General features: G+C 50.6%; 1 long non-coding RNA gene across 2 annotated transcripts in view; it reads right to left on the bottom strand.

The window, feature by feature from the left end:
• Positions 1-2,898: 2,898 nt before the first annotated feature.
• The window catches only part of LOC149128184 (uncharacterized), a 133,245-nt gene continuing 109,496 nt past the window's right edge, over positions 2,899-26,647 (bottom strand). For both annotated transcript variants that reach the window (XR_016230551.1, XR_016230552.1), the window contains exon 2: positions 2,899-3,071. This is a non-coding gene — a long non-coding RNA (uncharacterized LOC149128184). The remainder of the gene's footprint in view (positions 3,072-26,647) is intronic.

Genomic DNA, 26,647 nt, shown 5'->3' with positions numbered 1-26,647 from the left:
TGGGGAGGGCAGGTCTACACCACCTGTGGCTCAAGGACCACAGAGCCTCCAGGACTGTACCAGGCCCAAGGCCACCCCCACCATTTCCAAGCCCAAGGGTCGAACACCAGAGGAAACTCACTTGCCATACTTTCCATGTTTGAAGTTATGAATAAGCCAACACACCACTGAATAAGCAAACAGGCAAATTCTTCCCTCCTACCTCCACAAGGACACTTCCAAACAACCTGGAGGACCAGGTTCCATCCAGAAGATTCCTGGGTGTTCCAGCCCAGAACATGATGGTGTAAGGAGTTCCACCCCTGCCCTGCAAACCTTCTCTTCCTACCCTAGTTCAGTCCCACCGCCCGCCCCAGTCAGTGGCCTGCACATTCCAACTCCATGGGCACCCTCATCAACAACACCTGCTTGTTCCTCCCTGCGGTCCTGGAGTGTGCACCTCAGCAGCCAGGCCCCCACCGTCCCAAAGAGAGGGTCTCAGGGCAGGATCAAGGCCACTGGGGCAGAGAATTCCGGTGTCCTAGGAATGCACAGCATGGGAAGGGGGAACAAGGCCCAGGTTTGGCATCAACACATTCCTGAATGGAAGCACAGGGTCAGACAGGAGCCTGAGCAGCAACCTCTAAAAGACACTGCCCCAGACAAAGCGGTGCCGCCTGGAGCTGCCTGGTCCCTGAGCGCCTCCTAGATGCCTTGCAGCTGCAATTAGCCAGCCTTGGTTTGGCTGTTAGCTCTGTTCCTCACAGCTGTGCAGCCTCGGGTGGAGAATTTAGCCTCTCTGAGCCTGTCTCTTTATCCAGAGAGTATTTTACTACCTACCTTGCACGATCTCATGGAGGCTCGCAGGAACGGGCAGAGTGGTAGGTCATACAGAACCTTACCAGTGAAATGGACCATGTGATGTTCTTTGCCTAGTTGAAAGAAGGTGGGTTCTCAGGACAGACTGACGCTGGGGAACACAACCATCCCCTTCCGTTCTCGCCCAAACCCAGGCCACAGTGAGCCGTGCAAGGAAAAGCAATCTTCGCATTGATTGTGGCCTGAGTTTCTGGCCTCAAGAGTCCCGCAGGAACATGCCACCTCGAATCTGCTCTGACTGTCTGCCCAGCATGCTTCACCCTCTAACCCAACCCCAGCAGAGCCCTCTCAACCTGCACACTGGCTCTGTCCAAGCTGCAGGGTGTGAGTGCTGGGCCCCCGAGCCTGCACTTTGGATTTCCCTGCAGAAACTGACTAGGCACATTCTCCAGCAAAGAGGAGCTCAGGCTTCTACATCCATCTCTAAGACTCTGTGGCAGCAGGACTGGCTGTCCTCTTTTAACCCTTGAGCGTCAGCCTGAGTAGAGCCTCTACTATGGGAAATGACTTCTCCCAGTTGACCTGGTTGGGGCAGGGGACAGTGGTCCCAGTGGGAGAAGGAAGCCCCGAAGGTGTGGTTGCCATCCGTGCAGTACAGAATGACTAAGAGCACCCATATGTTGTGTCTTAGGGCGCTCAGTGGACATGGAGCCATTTGTGAAGAATCTGTGTGCCTGCACAAGGCACATGGAGGGGTCAGGAACTCCAGCAAGCTGGTTTGGGAGGGTGCAGGGCCAATAGCACATTTCTCACCATCCAAGCAGATTCAAGGGGCTAATGTGGTAAGGTCCTGATGTCTGGCCAGAAACTCCAACCTCAATGGGGAGTGCAGAGCTGGAAGTGGCCAACAGCATCCTGGCTCTGTTGCCAGGTCCCTAGGAAGCAATAAGATGGCCCTGGAATTAGACCCAGAGCGGGCTTCCTGTCCTGTTCTGCCACCCCGGGGCCTCTGTGGATTCCTTCCCCTCTGGGTTCCCTCCTGAGAGCATCGCCCTCCCCGTGGAGGTTCAGGCCCTCTTACACAGCACCTCCTGCCAGCAAACTTGAACCCTTTGGAACAGGGTGTCTTAGTCTCAGCACTGCACATGGGGCCAGATCGCCCTTTGTTAAGGGAGCCACGCCCTGCTCTGTAGAATGCTTAGCAAAATCACTGGTCCTATCTGGTAGAGGCCCACAATGCCAACCAAAACAGTGCAGCCACAGCAGATGTCCCCTGGGGGACAAAATTACCTCTGCATGAGAGCCAGCACCTTAGACAAAAGCACACAGTGACAAGGGGTGATGTAACACAGGGGCCTGCGACCTTCAAGTTCCCCTGACCTGGCAAGGTTGCCCAAGGACTGGAAATCTGCAGAGGCTCCCGGGAACCAGCTTAAGGCCTGGGGCAGAGAGAGACAAAGGGCCTCCCCTCCCCCGGGTCTCCTTCATTGACCACCAATACAGGCACTCTCTGGGTTCCCAGCAGCAGCCGGAGCTCTCTGAGTGAGTCATCTCAAGACCCTCTGGGGTAGGTAGTGACACCACACTTCTGGAGGCAAGGAACCCTACGACTTACAAGGACAAATGATGCAACTGGTGGCGCTGGAGCCCAGCCCTGAACTCAAGCCCACCCTGTGCGATCTGTATTCTGGTCACCAACCAAGGGACACCTAGCATGGTAAAGACCCCAGGTGCCGAGAGCTGTGGGCAGAAGGTGGGTCCGGGAGAGAATGAAATGGGGCTTGCTAGAGGTGGTTCCATCCGTGGCTCACCACCGCTCTGTGGGGCAGCCAGCGTGAGAGTAAGGACCCTGTCCCCACTCTCCTTGCCCTCTCCTGGCCTGAACAGGTAAACAAACCCCAGCTTCTGCTCAGAACTCTTCAACAGCCACTGTGGGTCGCGGAAGCCGGTCATCTGGGCCATACGGGTCCAGCGAGCAGCCTGCGCCAAGCTTTGCCGGGTGGATGTGGGACTCGAGGCCAGCACCTCACCCCAAGCCGGACCCACCTCCCGCCCTCAGTGCCTCGCAGACTCCATGGAAGGAAAACAAACACTGGAGGATGCGGGCTTGGGGTTTTTTTCCCCTTTTTCTTCCTTTGAAAAACAAAGTGTCAGCGGCTCAGCAGCAGGTCCCAGGAAGGCTTCCATCACGCTGCAGGACTGGCTCCTCACCGAGGTGCAGGGCTGGGGTTCCCGGAGGAATCTGGGTCTGCTCTTCCCTCTGCTTCAAGGATCTGAGGGGTTATGAAAAACAAAAGATGGCAAACTTTCAAAAGCACATCGACAGCGTCCCTTTCAAAACACACCCAAGCCCGAGATGAATGCTACAGCGACAAGATACTGTACTGATTAATTATTAAGAACACATTTTGTGCGGTTTGACAGCTATGCCAGAGCGGCCTGCTTCATAGTGATTAAACCTCAATAAATGTGGTTCTAATAATGAGCTGGTATTGAATTATCAGACAATGGCAGCCTTAGTAAATCTTCGTTAGTTTTGTCTTTTGAGACCTTCATTTAAATTCTGAGTAATACGAATGCTGTGCCTGAGCTCACACACCACCCCCACACCTGGCCTGCCTGGGCTCCACGGCTCCCCTGCCCCCCATCACAAGGACCATCAGAGTCCCAGGCCAGAGAGGGGGCCGGCCTGGCGGACAGCTGGGGAGGAGCCAGGGAGGGGACTAGAGCCCACGGCTTTGCTGGAAACATAGACAAAGCCAGCTCTCTGAAAACTGAGGAAAGAGAGCTTCCTGGGCCAGATGATTTCTGAGATACGGGGCTTTGGGGGGCCTCACACAAAGTGGGGAAGGGGACAGGGGGCTGGCAGGGAGCTTGAAGTTAGGAAGGGGTGTTGGAAGAAAGCTCTGGGCAGATGGATGATGGGGGGTGGGACTTTTGAGGGTAAACAAACTGGCCAGGGCCCATGGCCTCCCTTCAAAAGGCCCACAATGACTCGTTTTATTGCTCAGACTTACAAGATGATGGTATCTCAAAAGAAGGTGACAGCCAGTTAACAGATCCGTCCCCGAGGGTGCCTGGCCCAGACGCGGAGTCTCCCTTCTCCAAACAGAGATGCGGCCTCAATTAGGCCTTTTCACCGTGGGACAGCTCCCGGCTTTGGGAACACAGCAGAGGGCCAGGCAAGGCGCTGGCACTCCCATGCACGTTTGGGTCCTAATTAACTCCTAATTTGGGAGGAGACAGGAGGGGTGTCTCTGTCAGGAATTTCTCCCTCCGGAGATGGCATCTCTGAGCAGCAGCTTTGGCAGTAAAACACAACAAATGTCAGCGCAGAGTGGCTGCAGGGCCCTGGATTTACAACTCGGTTCCGGAATGCTGTCGAGACCTGGCCAGAGTCTCTGATTTCAGATTAGGATGGATTTGGGTAATTAGGGGAAGTCAGAGAGGCCTGGGACCCCTCTATACCGTTAACTTGTCATGTGACCTTGGGCAACTTCCTTGTCTCTAGGCTTAAGTCACCCTGTACCCAAAATAAAAGTGGGAGACTCTTCCTCTCTAAGGAGACTTCCAGCCCCCAAAGTCTGAGAGTGTAAGAGGTTTTAAAACTAGCAGACACACACTGCCCAAGACACACACACACACACACACACACTCTCTCCAAAATCAATGGAACCCACAAGTCTGGTGGTAAGGGACAATCACCAGACAGCGGATGAGTTACAGGATGAACACATGACCATGGCCAGATGACCCCGCTGCATCTCCCCTGCATTGGGCAGCATCAACAACTCATTCTTTCTCACAGTGAGCCTTCCTCACTGTGGAGGGAGAGGGGCCACCACCCATGCCAAAGGGCCAGGGCTGCCCCCTCATCTCAGCCCATGCCAAGACCGCTCCCGGAGGACCTCTGGGCTTTGGAGAAAGCCCCGAGAAGAGCCTTTCTGCCTGGCCTTCTCTGCCCTGCGTGGGGAAGCTCAGGTTCCAGGTGCGACCAGCAGGTCTCCCAGCATCTGGAAGAGGCTGAGGTTCTGCTACCCAACTCCAGGAAAGCAAGCCTGGGAACAGCATCCTGGCACCAGGCAGCTGGTGTTTGTGTGGCTCCACTTTGCCCCTGAACTCGGCCCTTGGGACAGTGGCACTTGAAGGGGCAGTGGAGACCTTGGGGCAGCCCAAGGCTCCCTCCCTGGTACTTCTCCTTGCTGGCCTCTGAAGCAACCTATGGAGATGCCATCTACAGGTGCAGAGAGAGAAGTTCAGTCCTGGTGATCCAGTTTCTGATTTCCACTAAAATCTTCCATGCGCAGCCCCTTTTATCTCTCCTGACCACACCAGCTTACTCCTTACAGAGTAGCTTCTTTTTCTCCAAACTTCTCAATAAAACTTGCAGTTCTTGCCAAGTGTTTCCTCCATTGAGTATTATTTAGCAATACAAGCGCTACAAAACAGATCACAAACAGATCAAATATCATACATTTGTTTTCAAATCCTGTAAATATTTTCCAAATCATGCCCCCCGCCCCTTTGGAGACACGTCACCAGCCTCCTGACAGCTTTGGCAGTGGCATCCTTGTCTGCCTGATTCAAGCAGAAGGAGTGTTCTGGGGCAGGCGGCTGCTGTGGGGACCTCTTCCAAAGCATGACGATGAGGTATGCCATGATCAGAGGTGCTCTGAGGGCGTGGTGTGTGCCAAACGGTCATGTGGACAGGATGGCATCTAAGCCTGCATGGGAAGTGTGTGTTGAGCATGGGATGTGTAGGGGTGTGTGCTGTGCAGGGTTGTGTGGGGGCACCTGAGACTTTGTGTGAACTCTGTGACATACTGAAGACTGCTGTGTGTGTATGTGATCATAGGATGAGTATTAGGTGGGATGTGTTAGTATATGAATTCTTTAATGAGTGACATGTGGCTAAATTTAGCAGTGGGAGTGCTGGGAGATAAAGAGGATACAGGGAAGGCACATAGCAAAATGACATCTTGGCTACCATGGAAAGTAAGAGGTGGCCAGGCCTTGGCTCTGAGACCGTCTTCAGGAGCAGGAGAGCTGACTACACCTGCCATGGGTGGAGTGGCTGCCAAGCCAGAGCACAGGCTCAGCCTTGAATACACACAGTGTCCGTAAAGAGATGCATGTGTCCAAGTAGACTCAACAAAGCCATGAGGCAGAATCACTTTGCTGCCTGTGATCAGCAACCCTTCTGGAGGAAGGGCCTAGGGAAGATGCTGAAGCTTGGGACCCAAGTAAGGCTGATGGTTTGGATCGTTGAGTGGTTTCTGTCTCTGGGGCCACATTATCACTTAAAATGACCTCAGCCCAAGGGAGACATAGTCCACTCTCCCAACCCACACACAGCCCTGCCCCAGGGCCCAGAGAAGATAGCACCATGGCAGGCCGCCAGGGCTTCATGCAAAGGTCAGCGCTTCTCTCAGGGGCTGTCCCAGAGGAGGTGCCAGTCAGGCAAGGCCAGCTCTCATCATGTCACTCCCCTCACATGCATGCAACTCTTCCACTCCCTCTGGTTGTCCTGAAGATTCAAACCCTCTGGCCTGGCTTCCAAGGCCCCAGCTGTCTTGTCCTATTCTCCCAAATAACCTATATTCTCCCCAGTTCCAGCCAACCAGAAGCAAAGGGACAAGCCTTGACACTCAGGGCTCGAGTCAGGGTTCAGAGAGCCCTCGCCTGAGGTGCAAGGTGGATGGGCTCTGGAAACACCCAGGGTGTGTGGCTGAAGCTGGGCTTGGACAGGCAGGATAGAGAGCCACAGAGGGCTTGGGAAGTGACACTCAATCATGAACTCCCGCACCAATATTTTTACATGTGCAGAAAGGCCTTGTGATTAGCTCTGAGGAAGGAGGGACCCCAGACCCTTCCATTTGTCATTTCAACTCCAACAGGACAGATTGCTTCAACCAGCTTCCTGACCAAGATGGTGCCAGATGTGGCAAAAGAGGCCAAGAGTGAATAAGCCCAGGGGCTTTCCACAGGCAAAGGACGGGAGCCAGAGAAGAGGCAGCAACCCAGTGAGGGGCAAAAGGCAGCCACAGTTCAGTGTGGGCAACACAGAAGTGCAGAAAACGTCCACTATGAGTCCTGCTCACATCTCTGCCCGGAAGGATGTGCCCCCTCCTAGGACCTTCTCCTCTTCTCTCCTTGCCTTGCTCCATTGTCCTTTTATGAGTGTTTGTCCTCTGGTGATGCAAAGTCCTCTCCAGGAGGAAGAATGAGAAGGAAAACTCACCACAGTCCTCCCCCTCTCTTTTCTTTCCCCTTTCACTGAAAGAGGACACCCAGCTCTTTTCCTGAGTACAGCAAGTTAGCCCGTTACTTAGCAGGCAATTGGAGTTAATCCATCCTTTAAATACATGTGGGGATGCACAGCCTTGGAATTTAACACCAAACTCCAAGAGACAGGCACAGAGAGTCCACATATTCCCATCCAGAAAGATGAGCACTTCCAGTTGGCTTTAATCACTATTTCAACAGCCACCCAAGCAATCTTCACGTCCCAGTGCGGTCCCACCCTCTTCATTCTCCACATGAAGTCCAGTTGATTTTTCTAAAACACAGTACCTGTGCCTGTTTAAAACCCACCAGTGCCTCCCCAAGTCCAAGTTCTTTAGTGTATCCCCCCAGGACCTTTATGTTTTAGTCCTGCACCCCCACTCTACATCCACCTGAATCCATGCCTTTAAGAGCTCTTCAGGCTGCTTCAACTTTATCACTTTTTGTTTCTGAGCAACTTGCACACAGGGTCTCCTCCTGTCTTGTCCATCTGGCTGACTACCATGTCCCCTCCTTCCAGACTCTGCTCAACCATTACCTCCATTAGGGACATCCCCTCCCCTGTGTTGTCTGCATATCCCCAAAGACACCACTTGTGCCAGAACGCTCAAAGAGAGGTTGTGTTTGCCCTCCTCCAGGCCTCCAGGATCTGGAAGAGAGGTAGGTGTCTTCTTTGCTTTTCTTCACTTCTTCCAAGCCTTTTCTCCTCTCTCCTTCAAAGCCCTGTGTTCTTTGAAGTGTTAAGTCCTCAGACTTTACCACCACTACTTGCCTGGCTATCACAGTCCTCACTGCCCTTCCCCTCATTCATTAATGACTTTAGCACTTGGCTCCTGTCCTTCATGGCAACTTTAATGTCCACATAGAGGGCCCATCTCCTACACCCTGGTCCCTCCACTCCCTGCTCTCATAGGAATCAATGATACTATCCCCTATCCCTCCTCAGCCCAACTCTCATAATTATACTTTCAACCAGTGATTTCAACCAGTTGCCACACCCCCACTAAGATGTTAAGCAGCTCCACTTTTTGGCCGCCTCTTCTCTTGGCCCACACTCTAGAGCACCCACTCTAGCAATGCCAGGCTTGTTGAATACTGTGTGTATCCAAGTGTCCCTTCTGCTTGCTCACCACCATTTCCCCTCACCCCCAAACACACTCACACATTCCTTGATCAGCAAGGCATCCACCTCTTTGCATATGGTTTACTCCTCTGCCCCCTTTTCTATCTCACCTGCTTGGGAAGACTTGGACATGAAGAAACCAGATGTAGGCTTGCTGAACCAACACTGCTGGGAAAATCACACCATAATCATGTGGATCAGACTTCCCTTTAACTTATAACACAAGCATCTGCACTTTCAGGAAGCCTGCTTCCTTGCCTAGTCAGCTCACTTCCCAAGCCCCAAGACAGCATTGTGTGTCCTCTGTTCCTCACTCTCAGCAAGAACCTCTCCCGGACCCTCCTGCCTAGGGATATGGCATAAACATGTTGCTTCTGCTCCAAGCAAAGCAAGTTAAGTCTCTTTACCTCAGAATCATCTCCTCCTATAATCACACCCTTATCTCCCTTTGCCTCTTCAACAAACCCCAGCTGGGTTCACATCATTACTATTCACCAAAATGGCTCTTTTCAAGGTTTCCGATGACTTAGGTTTGGCAGGAGGGTTTTTGACCTCACCACACCCGGCTGCTTAGTACAGGAAATTTGAATATATTCTTTCTAGCCTGTGATGGTGTTATTCTCATCTGCTCGCCCATCTGCCTTATTGCCTACACCTGCCATTTTCTATAACCTCCTGCTATGCCCAACCTGGGTATCTGTCTGTGCCCTTCCCCTCTTTCCAGTGCTTTCTCTCCTGGGTGATCTCAGTCTCCTGGTTACAAACAGCATCATGATTTCAATACTCCAAAACCTAGATCACTATTTCACACATCTTCCCTGAATTTCAGACAAATATTTCAGTCACCCCCAGTATGGTTACAGGCATCTCAAATCTAATACAGTCCCAAAAGAGATCTACTGAGATCTCTCTGTCTCTCTCTCCTTCCTCCCTCCCTCCCTTCTTCTCTCCCTCCCTCACAATTAATTCACCAGTAAGTTCTGGCAATGTTACCTCTAAATGCATCCCAAATCTGATTACTTCTCTCCATATTTGCCATCAAAATCTTAGTCAAATCCACTGGTATCTACCATACAGCCTTCTAGCTGCCCCCCCACACACACACACACAATCTTCTCTTGACTCCACACAATATGCTCTTCCTACAACAGCTAGGATGGTTTTGTATTATAAAGCAGTTTTTAGGTTCACAGCAAAATTTAGCAGAAAATGTAGAATGCTCCCACATATTCCCTGTCCCACCTGTGAACAGCTTCTTCCACCGTCACATTAGATACCAGAGTGGTGCATGTGTCACAAATGATGAACCTACATTGGCATATCATACTATGTCAAAGTTCCTAGTACACATTAAGGTACCCTCTTGGGAGTGTGTATTCTATGAGTTTTGACAAACATATAATGACATCAACATCTGTACACCATTATAGTATCATACAGAATATTTCACTGACCCAAAATTTCTCGGTTCTGCTCCTATTCATCCATCTGTTCTCCAAACACCTGTTATTTTTGCAGCCTCCATAGTTTTACCTTTTCCAGAATGCCATATAGTTGGAATCATAGTAGTATACAGCCTTCTCAGATTGACTTTCCTCACTTAGCATTATGTACTGAAGTTTCCCCCATATATTTGCATGGCTTGATGCTTTGTTTCTCTTTAGTGCATTATCCAGTTGGATCACAGTTTGTTTATCCATCACCCACTTAAGGACATCTTGGTTGCTTCCAAATTTTGGCCATTATGAACAAAGCTGCTCTACACATCTGTGTGCAGATTTTTGTATGCCATAAGCTTTCAACTATTTGGGTAATTACCAAGGAGTGTGATGGATCAAGTGTAGGAGTATGTTTAGTTTTGTAGGAAACTATTAAATTGTCTTCAAAGTGAATGTACCCTTTTACTCTCCCATCAGTAATGAATGAGTTTCTATCATTCCAAATGCTTGCTAGCATTTGATTTTGTGTTTTCAATTTTAGCTCTTCTACTAGGTATACAGTGTATCTCTTTGTTTCCTGGAGTAGCCTTTTTTAACTCTTTTTCTTTAAGATTTTCTTTATTTATTTGAGAGGTAGAGTTACAGACAGAGATGGAGAGACAGAGAGAAAGATCGTCCATCCACAGGTTCACTCTCCAAATGGCCACAACAGCCAGGGCTAGACCAGGCAGAAGCCAGGAGCCAGGAACTTCATCCAGGTATTCCATGTGGGTGCAGGGGTCCACCCACTTGGACCATCCTCTGCTGCCTTTGCAGGCCACTAGCAGAGAGCCGGATTGGAAGAGGAGCACCCAGGACATGAACCGGGGCCTGTATGGAATGCCAGCACTGCAGGCAGAGACAGTCTACCACGCAACAGCGCCGGCCCCTACCTTTATAAATGTTACATCTGATTGTGATGCTCCCATTTTGAAAGCTTCCCAGTGATTTCCCATTACAACAGAAGTAAATCCCAGAGGTCTTTCTATGACCCTCAAGGGCCACATGATTTGGCCTCTACTTGATCGTGGGTGTTCTGATTGGTGAGTATCTACCTATGCTGCTTGCTTAATATTTTGTTTGCTACCTACTTTTCCGACTCATGACATGCTGTTCTCCCCAGGGCCACCTTGCTGAAGCCAATTTAGCTCTTTCATTTTCCAAATGTGTCAGGCTTGTTTTCGTCTCAGGGCATTGCACTTGAATTGCTTTCTCTTATGATATCGTCCAGTCAGGTCTCCACATGACTGCCTCCTTCTTTGAATCAAGTCTTAACTCAAACATTCGCCCTAAGAAAGACTTTCCTAATTCCAGATATGAATGGATGGATGGACCAACAGACATACTGAGTACACTGGTTGCTGGGTACTTGGAGGTCAATGTGCCAATGGAAGGAGGAGGAGCCATCCCATGTCCCCTGTCACAGTAATAGAGATGAGGAGGATGGGTTTACTGAAAGAAAGAGTGGAAAATGAAGGGCAACAGCAAGTGAATTAACACAAGCTTTGGGAGGGTGCTGCAGGGCCACATGCATAAGCCCCAGCTGGGAGGAACAAATAAGGCATCACACGGAATCACACATCAGCATGTGGAATCAGTGTCCCAGGTGCACCGTTGGTTACTTCCTAGAGCCTTAGACTTCACACAGTTGGCCTGAGTCAGGGGAAAGCAGGCTCTGGGCCTTCTCTGCCTTGTGGTTCTAGAAACCACTCGAGTAGGCACCATTAGCTCTTTCCCCTTAGTTCTGAAATCCAGGCAGATAATAAAACTCAGCATCACACATAACCAGGAGCTTCCCAGATCTGCTGTGGTCTGGAGAGAAGCCAAGCCCATGCCATTTCATTTTTCACATGTATGCCATTCCTTTTTTGATGCTATGAAGCTCAAAGCTTACTATTTTAACATTTATGACCAAAGATAATTGGCAACTTTACATCTGCTCCATAATGACTCTTTTTTAAACCGTGTCTGATGAAGACATTGTTTAGGTCATGGTGTCTCAAACTGTGGGTCACGAACCATTCATTTGTTGTGAAATCAATTTAGATGGTTCACAACCAGTGTACCCTTTATAAAAATAGACAAGTAGACGAGAATAGAAAATATCAAAGTGTATCACACGTAGTAAGGATAACTATTATTTCAGAAAACATATGTTTCAGTTATATATAATGTACATGCACACACACATATGTGTATAATGAGACACAATATAAAATGCAGGTTCACAGCCAAGAAGGCAGCAGCTAGTGCACTCAGTTTCTCTTGGCTTTAAAACAAGCTGTATAAACACGTTATGAATAATGCATAAAATACATATTCTAAAATAACTTCAAAATTCATGTAGAATTCATTCATGTCAAGTGGCACTGCTACAGATAATCACCATCAAAACCAGTACCTAACAGGTGTGGCAATCTGGAATGCTCTATTTTAAGGCTGGGACCCTAACATTCCACTAGACCACAAGTCAGGAGAGCTAGCATCTAGTTTCTTGTCTTGTTCTCTCTGGAATGACAGCTTTAAGAAATTCTCCTTCAAGGGCCAGCACTGTGGCTCACTTGGTTAATCCTGCGCCTGCAGTGCCGGCATCCCATATGGGTGCTGGGTTCTAGTCCTGGTTGCTCCTCTTCTAGTCCAGCTCTCTGCTGTGGCCCGGGAAGGCAGTGGAGGATGGCCCAAGCGCTTGGGCCCTGCACCCACATGGGAGACCGGGAGGAAGCACCTGGCTCCTGGCTTCAGATCCGTGCAGTGCCAGCCGTAGCAGCCATTTGGGGGGTGAACCAACGGAAGGAAGACCTTTCTCTCTGTCTCTCTCTATCTCACTGTCTATAACTCTGTCAAATAAATTAAAAAAAAAATAGAAATTCCCCTTCAGTTTTTTGGGCCTCAGCAGAGACTTAGGTTCATTGCTTCTGGGGAGTCTTTGCTGATAGCTGTGCATTCTGAGTCTACAAGAAGCTGCATGAAATGGTGAGGAAACTCAGAACCAAACCCACCACCCTTCACATTGCGGCTCTATCCCTCAAGAGAAGCACTGACAATTCTGCAGCAGAAGTTGGGAACTAGGAGGCTGGCAATGCAGTGCCGGTGGGTTAAGTTTCTGCCAATATTCCAGAACAGAGTGATGGTTCAAGTCCTGGCTACTCCGATTCTGATCCTGCTTCTTCATCGTGTGCCTGAGAAGGCAGCAAATGATGGTCTAAGTACTTAGGTCCCTACCACCCACCTGGGAGACCAGGATGGAGTTCCTGCCCCTTAGCTATTGTGGCCACCTGGGGAGGTGCTGTGCACAAACTGGTTCTACCTTGAAATGGTGCCTCTCTGTGGCTGCTACAGAGTCTCTTCCCCAGTGGGAAGAGAGGGAGAAGAAGGAAGGAGACATCTCAGGCACTACAGAGAAATGAAATGGATGCTGTGCTATAAACTGAACACAAAATCTCAGCAGGATACTCAGAGGCAAAGAGAAGGGGCCTGTGCAGCCTGCAGAGGAACCAGCAGTCTCTGCCCCACCCACGCTGGACAGTGATAGTCCTTGCGGTGAGCCGAGTTTGCCACCTACTGATTCCATACATCCCTAGGAGACACCGAGGAGGTCCCAGGGGGCCTCTCAGATACTAAAGACACTTTTGCCCCCTGTGCCTCCCCACCCTGAGATCCTGAATTCACCTGGTCCTGTCTGCTATGGTTTCAGGGGAAGTCACCATTCTGTCGGCCACAGTCCTTGCAGCCAGCCCTCGCCCTCTCCCAGGTACAAGGCTGGATCTTGGTCTCTGCTCGTCCCATCAAAACAGACAAGGCGCTCAGTCCACTGAACCTGGTTGTCTGCAGAGGTAGGTGAACATTTTAGTGATTTTTTTTTCCTGAGAAGAAAATGAATTCTTAGGATTCATTCATTAAGTGCACATTTATTCTCAAACACATGGCATTGCAAGGGCTGACAGGGAGAAAACATCTTCACTGCCTGTCCCTTGAAAAAGCACAGCAGGAGAGAAAGAGAGAGAATGAATCATGTTCCAACAAGTACGTGTAAAAGCCAAGCAAATGTTTGGGGCTGTCTCATTTTCACTCACACCCAAGCACTCTCGCTGATGGATGAGGGTTACAGAAACTCTCTGGCTGGGGTCAGGCTCCACTCAAACAGCCTCTGCTGCCAAAGCTGTCTCCTGGCAGTGGGAAAGATAAATGACACCATCCCCATCCACAGAGAGCATCAGCTAGGTACCAGCAAAGGCAAGGCACGCAAGCGCTACCTCCAGGGGACACACACAGGGCAAAGAATCATCCTACGGCTCATGTCCCCTGTGATGTATGGCTGGGAGGGAAGGAGCCATCCTATGTTCTGCTGGCCTAGGCCGGTGCACACACAGGGTACAAGATGATAAGGTGTGGACTAAGCTTGCACACTTCTCTGATGCATGTTCTAGATGAGGTTGGCAGCTTCCAGCCTGCTAGTGTGCAGAGCCTTGTTGGATGCATCTGGGAAGCCTAATTCTTATTTTCTTAAGACTTATTTATTTAAAAAGCAGAGTTACGGGGGGGTGGTGAGAGGAGAAGGAGAAAGAGAGAGACAGAATCTTCCTCTGCTGGTTCATTCTCCCAAATAGCTGCAATGGCGAGGGCTGGGCCAGGCCAATACCAGGAGCCAGGAACTCCGTTTGGGTCACTCACATGAGTGGCAGGGGCCCAAACACGTGGACCATATTCCACTGTTTTTCCAGGTGAGCAGCCAGAATTTGAATTGGTGCTGATATGGGATGCTGATGTCCCATGCAGTTGGCTTAATCCACTGGGCCACAATGCCAGGCCCTCAGGCAGTGTAATTCCGATTAGAACAATGGTCATGACATTCACTCCACTTGAGTGACTACATCAACACTGTTCCATTCCTCTACACCTCTGAAAAGGAGTCACAGTTGCAGGAACACAGGTGTGGCTGCGAGAGCCAGGGCCACCACAAGCAAATGCGGAGCACTGTGCGATGCATCAGCGGGGAATCCACAAGGCAGGTAGCAGAAGCCGCGCTCTCTCTGCTGAGACAAAGGAGTGGGAGACTGGAGCGAAAGGCGGATCTGAGAACAGCCCGATTCCCAGGCCCGTGTCTGGGAATTTTCTCTTTCCAAATATGAAGGAAATAAAAATAGGTAGGCAGGAAGGCCAAAGTATGTTTGCAAAAGCCTGAGCCTGGTTTCTCAAAACGCCTGCTCCCACCATCTCAAGGCTAAGAATAATGGAAGAAGTCGGGAATTCTGGCGTGGGCCCAGCGTGTGACTGCTTGGATCCGACAGCACACGGCTGTCCATGCCCACACCAAGCCTTCTGAAGCGCGTCGAACTTGTCAGAAGCCTTTCGAGAAATGAATGAGCGGCTGATTAAGAAATGTGACTGCTGACAAGCAGGAATGGCCCTATAAAACATTTCAAGGTGTCAGCCGTGGAAACACACTGCACAGCCACATAGCAGAGGGCAGAGCTGCCTGCACACCACTAGACTTGGGCCCAGAGGGGGCCACTCCCATCCAGCTGGGCCTTGGAACAGGACCACCAGGCAATTCAACAGAGAGGAAAGCAAAACTGAATCACATCCAGCTTATCACTTCAATGAAACAACCATGCACATCTGTGCTTTCCCTGACACCTTGATAGGAGCTGAAGCGTGTCCTCCAAAATCCACATGTTGTGTCTCCAATCCCCAGTTCCTCCGAGTTAGACTCAGTTGCAGAGAAAGGTAAATAAGCTAAAGTGATGTCATGAGGGTCGTGGTCTAACAGCACTGCCATCCTTATGAGAAGAGGAGACACAAAGGAAAGACCGCATGAGGACACAGGGAGAGGCCAGCTGGCTCCAGGCCAAGGAGAGAGGCCTCTAAAGAAACCAGCCCTGCCAACACCTTGATCTCAGCCTTCCAGACTGCAGAACTGTGACACAGTAACAGCTTTCTGCGGTCTAAGCCACCCGGTGCATGGCACCTTGCAATGGCAGCCCAAGAAGACTGATTCCCTGCTGCTCTGCTTGCTCTGTGTGTTGACAAAAACTGGGCAAGGCTTCCACGTGTAGTCAGCGGGCAGAGAGGACGTGGGAGCTGCCTCCACACACCTGCAGCACAGAGCTCCCGGAGCACGGGATTCTGAGTGAAGGGCCCGACCTTAGGGTGAGCTCTTCACACGTTATTCTCTGCAGTTCCTACAACAAGCTCAAGAAGTAGGCATAGCTTCCGTCTTTTGTGGAAAAGGAAAACGGGCCTGAGAGTGGTATCTATGTCAGCAAGGATGCGTTCTGATAAATGCTAGAAATGAGGTTAACACCCAGGTTTGATGCCAAAGCTCACGTTTTTCCTTTCAAACAGAACCAGCCGTGTCAGATCAGGGAAGCAGGCATCCCTCTAATGTCCAAGCTGTCTAATAATGAAAAGGATGCCACCCTGATGGCAGAAATCCCATAGCCAGAGGCATCAGATGGAAGAAGGGGGATTTGGTGGGCTGTGGTTGGCAATCACATATCAACTCCAACACAACGTGGTTAGAACATACTCTGTATCCCACCTCCCCACCCCCACACATTCACTCCTGGGGAGGGTGCCCCCCAAGACCCTAACTTCAGTCCCTGATTATAAGAGGTGTCCCTGATGAAAGTCCTTGCAGAAGGAAGTAGGCCTGGGCTGTTCCCCAAGTTCCCTCGCCCTTAAAGCCCACAGCTCTTGGACATCTACAGAGTACTCTGGCACAGTGCTTCCAGAACATTCCCCAGAGCCGAGGTCAGGATATCCACACCAGATCGTCAATGAGCTCAACCACTTTTTGCACAAACACAGTCATCTGGCGAAAGAGAGCAGCAGAGAGTGCCCAGGAATGGCTTTGGCAGGTTAAGACCAAGCCCCCTCGGGGCTGGACTAAGTTCGCTGTGTTTATTCTCACTTGCTCAGGTCCAGGGAGGAAAGTGGGGGGAGGCTGGGCTGGCAGATCCGCACTGCCCCCACTCTGTTGCAGCTGCAGTGGGACAGCCGTCCTGCCATCAGGACCCTGCCAAGGAGCTGGTGACAAAGGCCAAGCTGACGGCTCATGGCCCTATAGCTCTCCAGACCCCTACATGAGCCTAGTTCTGTTGTGAAATGAAGGGACAGAGGGTGGGAAGGAGTGAGGAAGGACTGGCTGCAGGCAGTGGCACGCAGGCTCAGTTCTCACCCAGCTGGGCCGTTGGCCCCATTCTGTGCTGAAGGAATCTAACCTAAAGCCCCTCTAAGAGTTCTGCCCTCTCCAAGCCTAGGCCCCCGTCCACGCTGGTCCTCACCAATGCTTTCTCCTGGTCTGGGCAGCATCCCTCAGTCAGCTCGAGGTCTAGGCCACCACTTGTATGGCAAGCATCTTCTGATGATCATCCATATGGCTTTGCTTGTAAATTTCCTGTTTCCTTGCCTCTGCCCTTCCAGAACATCAGCAGCATGATGATAGGAGGCATGTCTTCTTCCCTGCCATGTTCCTAATGCCTGGCGTGCGATAGAAACTCAAACTGCACTTGTTGGATAAAGGGATGAAGGCAGGGAAGAACATTCACCAAAGGTCTCTCCATCAAAGCCAAAATCCCATCCTATTTAGGCACCACCTGTAGGCATTCACCTTGAAGCATGCAGAAAGGCTCAGGAAGCTCAGGTTCATGAGAGTAACAGGGAAGGGGGGTGTCCAGGGACCCAGATAACCCCGAGAGAAGAGAGAGTGAGCTGCATGGCTGGTGAGGGTAAGCCTGCAGTTAGCAGGGCCCTGGAGAAGAGAGAGGAGGAGGACAAGTCAGGTAAACTCAGGAGGCAGAGAGAAGCCACAAAGCCACGACTGTCCAGCAGTCCAATGCCTCGGGATCCTGACCTCCATACCCCATGCACACACGGAGCCAATTAGGAGAACAACTGTAAACTAGTTAAAAAAATATTTATGAGTTGTGGCAGTCACCCAGCTGAGCCCACAGCCCCAGGAGATGAAGATATGGAAATTTTTCCTGTCCTATCTTCCTTTGAGGACTTCTAATCTAAAGTCTATAAGAAGCCGGCACCGCGGCTCACTAGGCTAATCCTCCGCCTTGCGGCGCCGGCACACCGGGTTCTAGTCCCGGTCGGGGCACCAGATTCTGTCCCGGATGCCCCTCTTCCAGGCCAGCTCTCTGCTGTGGCCAGGGAGAGCAGTGGAGGAGGCCCAAGTGCTTGGGCCCTGCACCCCACGGGAGACCAGGATAAGTACCTGGCTCCTGCCATTGGATCAGCACGGTGCACCGGCCGCGGCAGCCATTGGAGGGTGAACCAACAGCAAAAGGAAGACCTTTCTCTCTGTCTCTCTCTCTCACTGTCCACTCTGCCTGTCAAAGAAAAAAAAAGAAAAAAAAAGAAAGTCTATAAGAGTCTCAACTCTGCCAGAGGTGCCTGGTGAGATCAGACGTGGGGTCTTAGTTAGCTCTATTTCCTGGGGCTTGAAAGAGACTCCTGGAAAAGAGCCAGGATCCAGACCTTGGCCAAGGGGCAGGATCTAGGGGAATGGGTTGCCACGTGCAGATGCAAAGCTGGCAGGTGTAGTATAGTCTAATGTTCAGTGGGCATAACGGGTGTGCAGAGACAGGAGATGCTAGCAATGGGCAGCAGATGCCCTAAAATGCCTACAAGGACTATGGTCACTGAGCTGGCCCAGAGCTCACCCAATTCTGGCACCGTACCCAACAGCAGCTCCTCAGAGAATGCCCTGTGAACGGTTTCCTTCCCTTTTCAGGGCACGGTCTCATTGTTCCATCTCCTGAACCAATGGCTAAGGCTACCATGGCAAAGTCTGGGTCAAGCTGGCCCATTCTGGCTAACAGCATGGTGAGAGAAAGGCCCTAGAGAGAAGGATGAGCTGGACAGAGCAGGCCAACCATTTCAGCAGCTCTCCCTGCTCCCCTTGCCAAGCCCCTTCTCTGCTGACAACTTAGAAACAGCAGTCAAACTGACTGGCAGTGGAACTCCTTTTCTTCCTCTCCTTGCTCCCAACAATGTCAGTGATAAAACCTCTCAGAGCCAGGATGACCTGCGCCCACCCCCACCCCCACCCCTCTACAGGAGTTCAGGAGGACAGCATCAGCCTCAGCCCCGCCCACCAGGCCTGGAGGACCCCAGTGCTAGCACTGGCCCTGCCTCCTTTCCTGCTGCAGCCGTGGATGTTGTCCATGACCACATCGTCACTCTACAGCCTGGTATCTGCCATCCCAGCTGTGTAGCTGGGTGTTCAAGATTCATCTACATCTCTCCTAAATCTGCTTCTCCAGCCCTTCCCCTAACCCTTCTCAGACTTGAAATCCCATGCCCTTGAATGATCTGAACCTGCTCACTGCAATTGAGATCCTGTCTGTTCTGAAGGCTCAAGAACACCCCTTCCCCTCTCCTTGTCCTGGAAGCATCCCTGACACCCAGCACCCTCCTGCCTTCCCCCCACTTCTAGGGATGCAATTCTTCTGGACATTTCTGGTCATCGACACAGTCAGAGTCATGGTCATTTTACCCTCTGAGGATGTCTTCTCACCTTCCCACTGACACTACAGGTAGCTATAGGGCAAAGCCTCGCTCCTATCCTCCTGGACACACCACCCTACACTGCCTGGCATGATGTCCCACACCCAGTAGGTTCAGTGGGGTAGGGCTTTGACGCCAGGATTATCAGAGGTCCTAGGATAGTCTCAACTCATGAACAAGTCACTCAGTTTACATTGTCTTAGAAACATCAGCAGCAAGGAGCAAGAAAGTCAAGCTAAGCACCTCCTCTCCCCCATGAACCCATTACCCTCCCAGGGGCAGTGCAACCACCTGTGCATCAGAACATACCAGGATTGAAAGAACACCAGGGCTCCAAGTCATCAGACATAATTTACAAAACACAAGCACAAAGAAAAATGAATCAACAATTTAGAGTTTGCAAGCGTAGAGCATAACTCCCAGGCACAGAACTCATCTGATCAGGGAGCCCCATGTGACCACGTTGGGCCCCCATCATGAAGTAGCCCCTCCCGCCCATCTGCACATTGGCCACCCAAAGCCTGTGAGTTGTTCTCTTCCACGTCAGCATCAGCAGACAGCCCCCTGCCCTCTAAGATTCATTTCACACAGACATTTGTGACTATAGATAACCACAAGAAAGATCCTGGGGCCAGTGCTGTGGTGTAGTGGGTAAAGCCTCCACCTGAAGTGCCAGCATCCCATATGGACACTGGTTCCAGTCCCGGCTGCTCCACTTCTGATCCAGCTCTCTTGTGGCCTGGGAAAGCAGTAGAAGATGGCCCAAGTCCTTGGGCCCCTGCACCCACATGGGAGACCTGGAGGAAGCTCCTGACTCCTGGCTTCAGATCGGTGCAGCTCCGGCTGCTGCAGCCATTTGGGGAGTAACCAGCAGAGGGAGAACATCTCTCTCTCTCTCTCCCCTTCTCTCTCTGTGTAACTCTGACTTTCAAATAAATAAATAAATCTTTTAAAAAAAGAAAGATCTTGTGTAGATAAAACTGAAAGAACTTCTTATAAACTGGAAAAGATATTGCATAAACATGCTTGGTCATAGAGTTTTCTCATAGTTGAAGCCAGTGAGGTGGGTGGCTTGGGTGCCTGGAATTCTGTTCAGGTAACAAAGAAATCTTAGAAGAATGAGTAAAGAGCAAAGTCACAGCAGATTTGCTGGCCCGAAGGACAGGCTGCTACCTCCTGGCCCCCTCCACCTCTGAGTAGCTTGAGAAGCAGCGTATTCAGATGGAACGCTGGACACAGAGATCCCTGGTCTCTTGACTGTGTGACCTCTGCAAATCATTTTGTCTCTGAGCCTCAGTAAGTTCATCACCCATGAAACAGGATCTGGAGGACCTCCCTCGTGGTGTTGCTGGTAGTTCTCACTGGGACAAGGGATAGAGACCTAGCGCTGTGCCCCATACATGGGAAGGGTTCAGGATGGTGGCTGCCTCATTGCCAAGATCTGGCCCCAAGTTCCAAGACAACTGGAGAGAAAAATGGCTCTTCCTCTCAGCTCCAAAGCTCAGCTTGGGCAAGCCCTGGGTCTTTGTGCCAGAAAAGATTCCCTTGAATAGTCAATAGATTCTTTTCAAACATTTACCGCAGAAGTGAACTGTCTGAGGATGTCTCATTGAAGCCACTTAGTCTGTAGCTTGTTCTGGCCTCAGGCTGAAGCTGGATACACACCTGTGGACTTACTAGTGGCTCGCAGATGACCACCAGGGCAGACATCTAGACTCTGCCATCCTGGGCCTTGAGCGTACTTGCCCGGAACTCCACTTGTGACCCCACAAGCAAGGGGGTGTCATTTCCTTTCACGGCTTCTTTTTAAACCACTGAAAAGCTGAGCCCTCTTCAGTCAGGGCCAGGTATCACCCTCAGACCCGTGCATCTGCCCACACTCTGGCCTGGGCAGCTGGCTTAGCCCAGAACAGCAGAGGCATTCCAGAGCCCAGCCTTTTCCAGCAGAGACAAGTGGAGCCTCCTCCCGCAGACAGGAACTGGATTTCCTCACTAGCCCCTTCTCCCTGCTGCATGATGCGACACCTCCAGGATCTGGAACCCCAGCTGTTCCAGGACTGGACAGCAGAGCAGCCCTGTAGGTGGCCATGTGGATGGACTGCGGGAGGCTTGTCCCTGGTTGGCTGTGGCTCAGGAAACAGGTGCATTCCAATGTTAGTATTTTCCATTCAGTGTTAGTATTTTCCATGTCAGTAGTTCCATGTGGGAAACCTCATCTGCCTCATGGACCTCCATTTCTCACTAAGCCTTTACTGAGCACCTACTGTGTACAAGATTATGAGCTGGGTGCTGGGTGCTCCAGCAAGCACTGAGTCTGTTCAGTTATGAGTGCCAGCTACAGTCGACATCTTTTGGGGTACTTATTGTGCACCAGAAACAACAGGAAGCACTTAATATGTACTGTCTCATTTAATCCTCACTAGTAAACTATGAAGTCAATAAGGTTACAATGCCCATTTTATAGATGAGGGAACTGAACCAGAGACTGGTTAAGAAGCTTGTCGAGATCACAGACTGTGGCAGTTGGTGCTTTAGGAAGCAGATGCCCAGATAAGTTAGAAGTGCAAGAGGCTTGTTGGGGTAACACCTGTGAAAGATAGAAGAAAAGGAGCAGGAGTAGCTAGAGAGGCGTCTTCAGACAGCAATGCACGTCTAATTTCTGCAAAAGGAAAAGTGGAAAGAAGGAAGGTAGGGTAGAAGAACTTCAGACACTGGTGCACATCTGAATGTCGGCCGCCCGTCAGAGAGCTTCAGTAATGAGAGCCCGCAGGGGATCCCCAGTTAAGCAGCAATGGCCAGGACCCAGGACCTTGCTACCCTCAGACACCGGCTGCGAGAAGCCCAGAGTGAGAGCAGCCTTGGCACCAACACTTCAAAGATACCAAGGTGCTGCCACCAGAGGCCATCAGCTTCCTGCCTTCCTCAAGGCTTCCCAAGTTGTGCTGCATGCCTCCTTCTAGATGGAGCCAGCAACCAGATGATTACAAAAGAGTGAGAGAATGTGCAATAAGGAGGGAACAAGGAGACAAGTCTACTGCCCACTACTGATAGTCACAGAGAGCTTCTTGAAAGACAGCTTTGTTTACAAACCCCTGGGAGATGAGTGGGCATTCGCTAGATGCAGGGGATGAGTGTAGATGTGGGATCAGAGCCTGTGTGTGTTTCCCAGTGGGAAGAGAACAGAGAGGGGAGCATTTCTGACTCAAGGAGCTGCAGCAGCAAAGGCCCACAGGGAAGAGAAGTTGCCGCGTGTTCACAGAGCCACCAGCCATCCTAGAAGGCTGCAGCAGGGAAGGCAGCTGGGAGAAATGAGTGCTCATGAGACCAGATCGTTGCGAGCAGTCCTGCCTACCGCAGTGAGGCTAAGGCATTTGTCCAGGAGGTAGTGGAGGGAATGCTACAATTACACGCTAAGAACCGTGAGTGAGACACAAGAATAGGGCAATTAGGGAAGGCTTTGAAGCATTGGAGAAACTTAAAATGTTACCAGCAAAAATGGGTCCATTGATGAGGTCTAGTGGACCTCTGTCCTCACCAAGGTTTCCGCAGCCATCACCCTCCAGAGCTGGATTTGGACTTAAGAGAAGCTGGGAGACTGATGACAGATGACTCTGTTCCTACAGCCTCACCCTCCAACATGAAGGTTCTAAGGCATATTGAGTCTTTCTGACAATGTTGATAATAAACACTGTGTATCAGTCAGCTTTCCATCACTGTAGCAAATACCTGAGAGAAGCTATTAGGAAGGAGAAAAGTTCATTTTGACTCATGGTTTTGGAGGTTCACAATCCTCAACCAGGTGGCCATGTTGGTCTGATGTCTAAAGAGGGCAGTGGATGGTGGAACATGTGCAGAATAAGGATCACACAGCAGCAGAGAAATCCAGAGGCTCATGAAACAGAGAGGGCAGGGAGCACACCCATGTCAAACTCTCTTGCAAGAACTAAAGTTCCAATGGTCTAAAGACTTCCCAAAGGGGCAGCTTCTCAGACATCACCATATTTGGATCAGGTTTCCACACTTGGTCCATCAACCATTGACATTCATCCATTAACTATTAAGGCTTTGAGAACCAAGTCTTCAACACATGGAGACACTCAAACTGATGTCCACACTCTAGCGTACAGCTAGCCAAAATATCCCCCTGCCTCTTGTCTTCCACTTCAAAGCTTCAACCATTTGTCTCATTCCTACTTTGACTTATCTATTTAATTGTATGCTGAGGGAAGCCTCTTCCCAACCCAAATCGTTGTTCCTAAAAGCATTTAAAGAGTTTAAGTTGCCACTACCCAAGCTCATCTCAAGGTTGTGGACAGTTGAGTCTCTTAGTTGAGTCTCTTGGGATCTCCATATCAACTATTCTCGTTATCTACTGTTTTGTGGAAAACCACCACAAGTTTTACAGCATAAAACAACAACCATCTATTATTGTTATTGTTATTATTGTCTGTTACAGTTTTGGGGTTTACTGGGCTCAGCTTGGTTGTTCTCTCTGGAAATATCTCATGCAGTTGAGCTGAAGCACAGCAGGAAAACAGAGGCTTCCTTACTCGTGTATGAGGGCAGATGCCATGGCCAAAACACCTACAGAAAACCAGTCTAGGGGCCGATGCTATGGCTCAGCGGGTTAATGCCCTGGCCTAAAGTGCTGGCATCCCATACGGATGCTGATTCGAGACCCGACTGCTCCACTTCCGATCCAGCTCTCTGCAATGGCATGGGAAAGCAGTAGAAGATGGCCCAAGTCCTTGGGCCCCTGCACTAGCATGGGAGATCCGGGAGAAGCCCCTGGCTCCTGGCTTCAGATTGGCGCAGCTCCAGCTGTTGCAGCCATTTGGGGAGTGAACCAGCAGATGGAAGACCTCTCTCTCTCTCTCTCTCTCTCTCTCTCTCTCTCTCTCTCTCTGCCTCTCCTCTCTCTATGTAACTCTGACTATCAAATAAATAAATAAATCTTAAAAAAAAAAAAAGAAAACCAGTCTGAAACTGCATCAATGCAACCACCTAGCCTTGGAAGTCCATAGCATCTCCTCCTTATACTCTGGTTGCAAAGGCCCCCACAGATTCAAGCTTGGGGGACAGAGATTCTTCCCATCACCAGTGGACCAGCAAGATCATTTTGCAAAGAGCACATGGAATGGGAGACACTGTTATGGCATCTGCCCAAAATACAGTGCCACAGCCACATCACTTCTGCCACAGCTCATACCCCTTCAACACACAAACTGCCCTCATGTTCTCTCCCAAGAGCCCCAGGTCTCACCCCACGAGGGCTCCAACTTGACATCCAGGATCTGTTCATGCATGTCAGGTGAGAGTGAAGCTCCCTCAGCCCTGCCCTAATTCCTCTTCCACAGTGCCTTGATAGAAAGACCTGTGGGTACCAGTGATGCATTATTATCTGATCCCTACACACCCAACACATCTTGGCAGGACAGGTACCAGACTTTCACACACACTCCTTTTTGAAAAGAACACAGGAGGCACCCAGCTATAGCTGGTTTGTAGCAATTTCTCAACAGTTCCCTTCACAATTGATCTGAAAGGCAAAATTTGTTACCTTTTCATTCTAAACCAAAATTAGTAACCCTCAGTCCTGGGAGTGGCAAATGGCCAGAAAATTGACCCCACAGTAAAGGAGAAAATGGAATATTGTCATAGCATCCCCTGGGGGCACTTTGTGCCTCGTGGTTGTAGAGTTCTATCAGTTGGGGTATCCTCACCATCACACCCTCCCTGGCCCAGACTGGCCACTGGGATTGGTCTGATAATGACAAATGACCCACAAAGTGCCTGTCTATGGCTTCTCTGCACAAGCTGGGACATACAAGTTTTTTTACATCCAGTGTTGGTGCCAAGAGAGAAGCACATGGATCTAAGGCTGTCAGCAGCCACCTCTCCAGCCCCAGGACAGAACTGTCTGCAGAACAAAGCCAGCAGCAGGGGTAGCAGAGCCAAAGACTTGAGTGAACAGAGCAATGATGAGGTCATTTGAGCCAGGCCTCAACCCTAGGACTTTAAGCCAATAATAAATCCCCCACTTTGCTTAAGACATTTTTGGTTGGATTTTTATCACTTGCATCTGGAAGTATCCTAATACTCTCATTTTTCTCCCTAAGCTCTTTGCTTTCATCTAAGGTCTGACCTCCCATGGACCCTCTCTATTCTTCTAGAAGAATGATGTGCACAAGTTCACCCTCCTGTCCCAAGATGGAGCATGTGCAAGAAGGAAGGCTACTCTCTCTCTTCTTCCTAGTCGTCCAGTCCTTCCAAACCCTGGAAACAACTGGAAAGTAGCCACAACTCACATACCAACTGTCTCTACTCAGACTCAAACCTGCCGTGGCCCCTGCCCTCCCCCTACCTCCAATCCAAGTTGACCAAGACAGTAAACAAACCCCTGGTACAAGCTACAGAGCAAGGGGTGCCTGGATATTCTCACAAGACAGCAGCACACTCAGCACAGGCACTCTGGACATGGCCCTGGCCACAACCTGCCACTCTCCCAGGGCTCTTCCTGTCAGCTCCTCTTTTGTATGACTTGGAAGCTTCTGGAATCAATATGTCAGTAGGAAATTCTTCTCAAAGTCCCTCCTGGTTGCAGATTAGATCAACCCTGGCCTGTTGGGGCTCGTCTTCCAGGATAGCTTGGATTGAGTTTGACAACGATTAGCAACGCGAGAACCAGCCCACGTTCACAGCTTGGGCGGATTACATGCATTCTAGGCCTGTGTAGAACCTGGGGTCTCAGAAGGGGAGACTGTAAGTACAAAAGGGTGAGGAAGAAGGTGCAGGATGCAGCCATAAAGGCCAAGTCTGCACGTGGCTGCCCTCCACAAGCAGTCAATTTGGGGACAAGCTGTCTGATGCCCAGCAAGCTGCACGGTGGTCCCATCTGCACTTTGAACCCACAGGCATGGCCCTGGTGAGCAGGAGCACCATGGCAGTGTTTGCACAAACAGTCTGGGGGGCTGCAGGCTGGGCTTCAGTACGGCCACCCCTCCCCCTACAAGTAGGTAGCTGCATCTCCATCCCCCCCCCCTTCTACTCACTGCACACTTCAGATCCTGAACCATTGTGCTCACCAGACACCAGAGCAGACATCACCCTCTGAGCTGCCAACTCAGCCAGTGGCAGCACAGACCTGTGGCAGAATCAAGGCCAGCCCACATTTTCTCCAGAGAGCACTCCCCTCCAGTGTGGCCTTCTGAGCCTCTCTGCCATCACTCCCCTGGTCATCTCCAGCTTCAGAGAGAGAAGCTGAATGATGGAGCTCTTGATTTGATAGCCCATGTCCACGTGGCGCCCAGCAGATGATCCCATGTCCCCTGTGAGGGGAGGGCTGGTGGCCACTGTGACCCCTCTGATAGAATGGTTATTGTCTGAGTGCTCATCCATTGGCAGAGACTGTTCTATGTTCTACCAGTGAACAGAACACAGATCC

Source organism: Oryctolagus cuniculus, chromosome 2, assembly GCF_051225735.1.
Source record: "Oryctolagus cuniculus isolate XC-2025 breed Fujian yellow rabbit chromosome 2, ASM5122573v1, whole genome shotgun sequence".
Taxonomy (NCBI): Eukaryota; Metazoa; Chordata; class Mammalia; order Lagomorpha; family Leporidae; genus Oryctolagus; species Oryctolagus cuniculus.
This window is presented reverse-complemented; position numbering and strand designations above follow the sequence as displayed.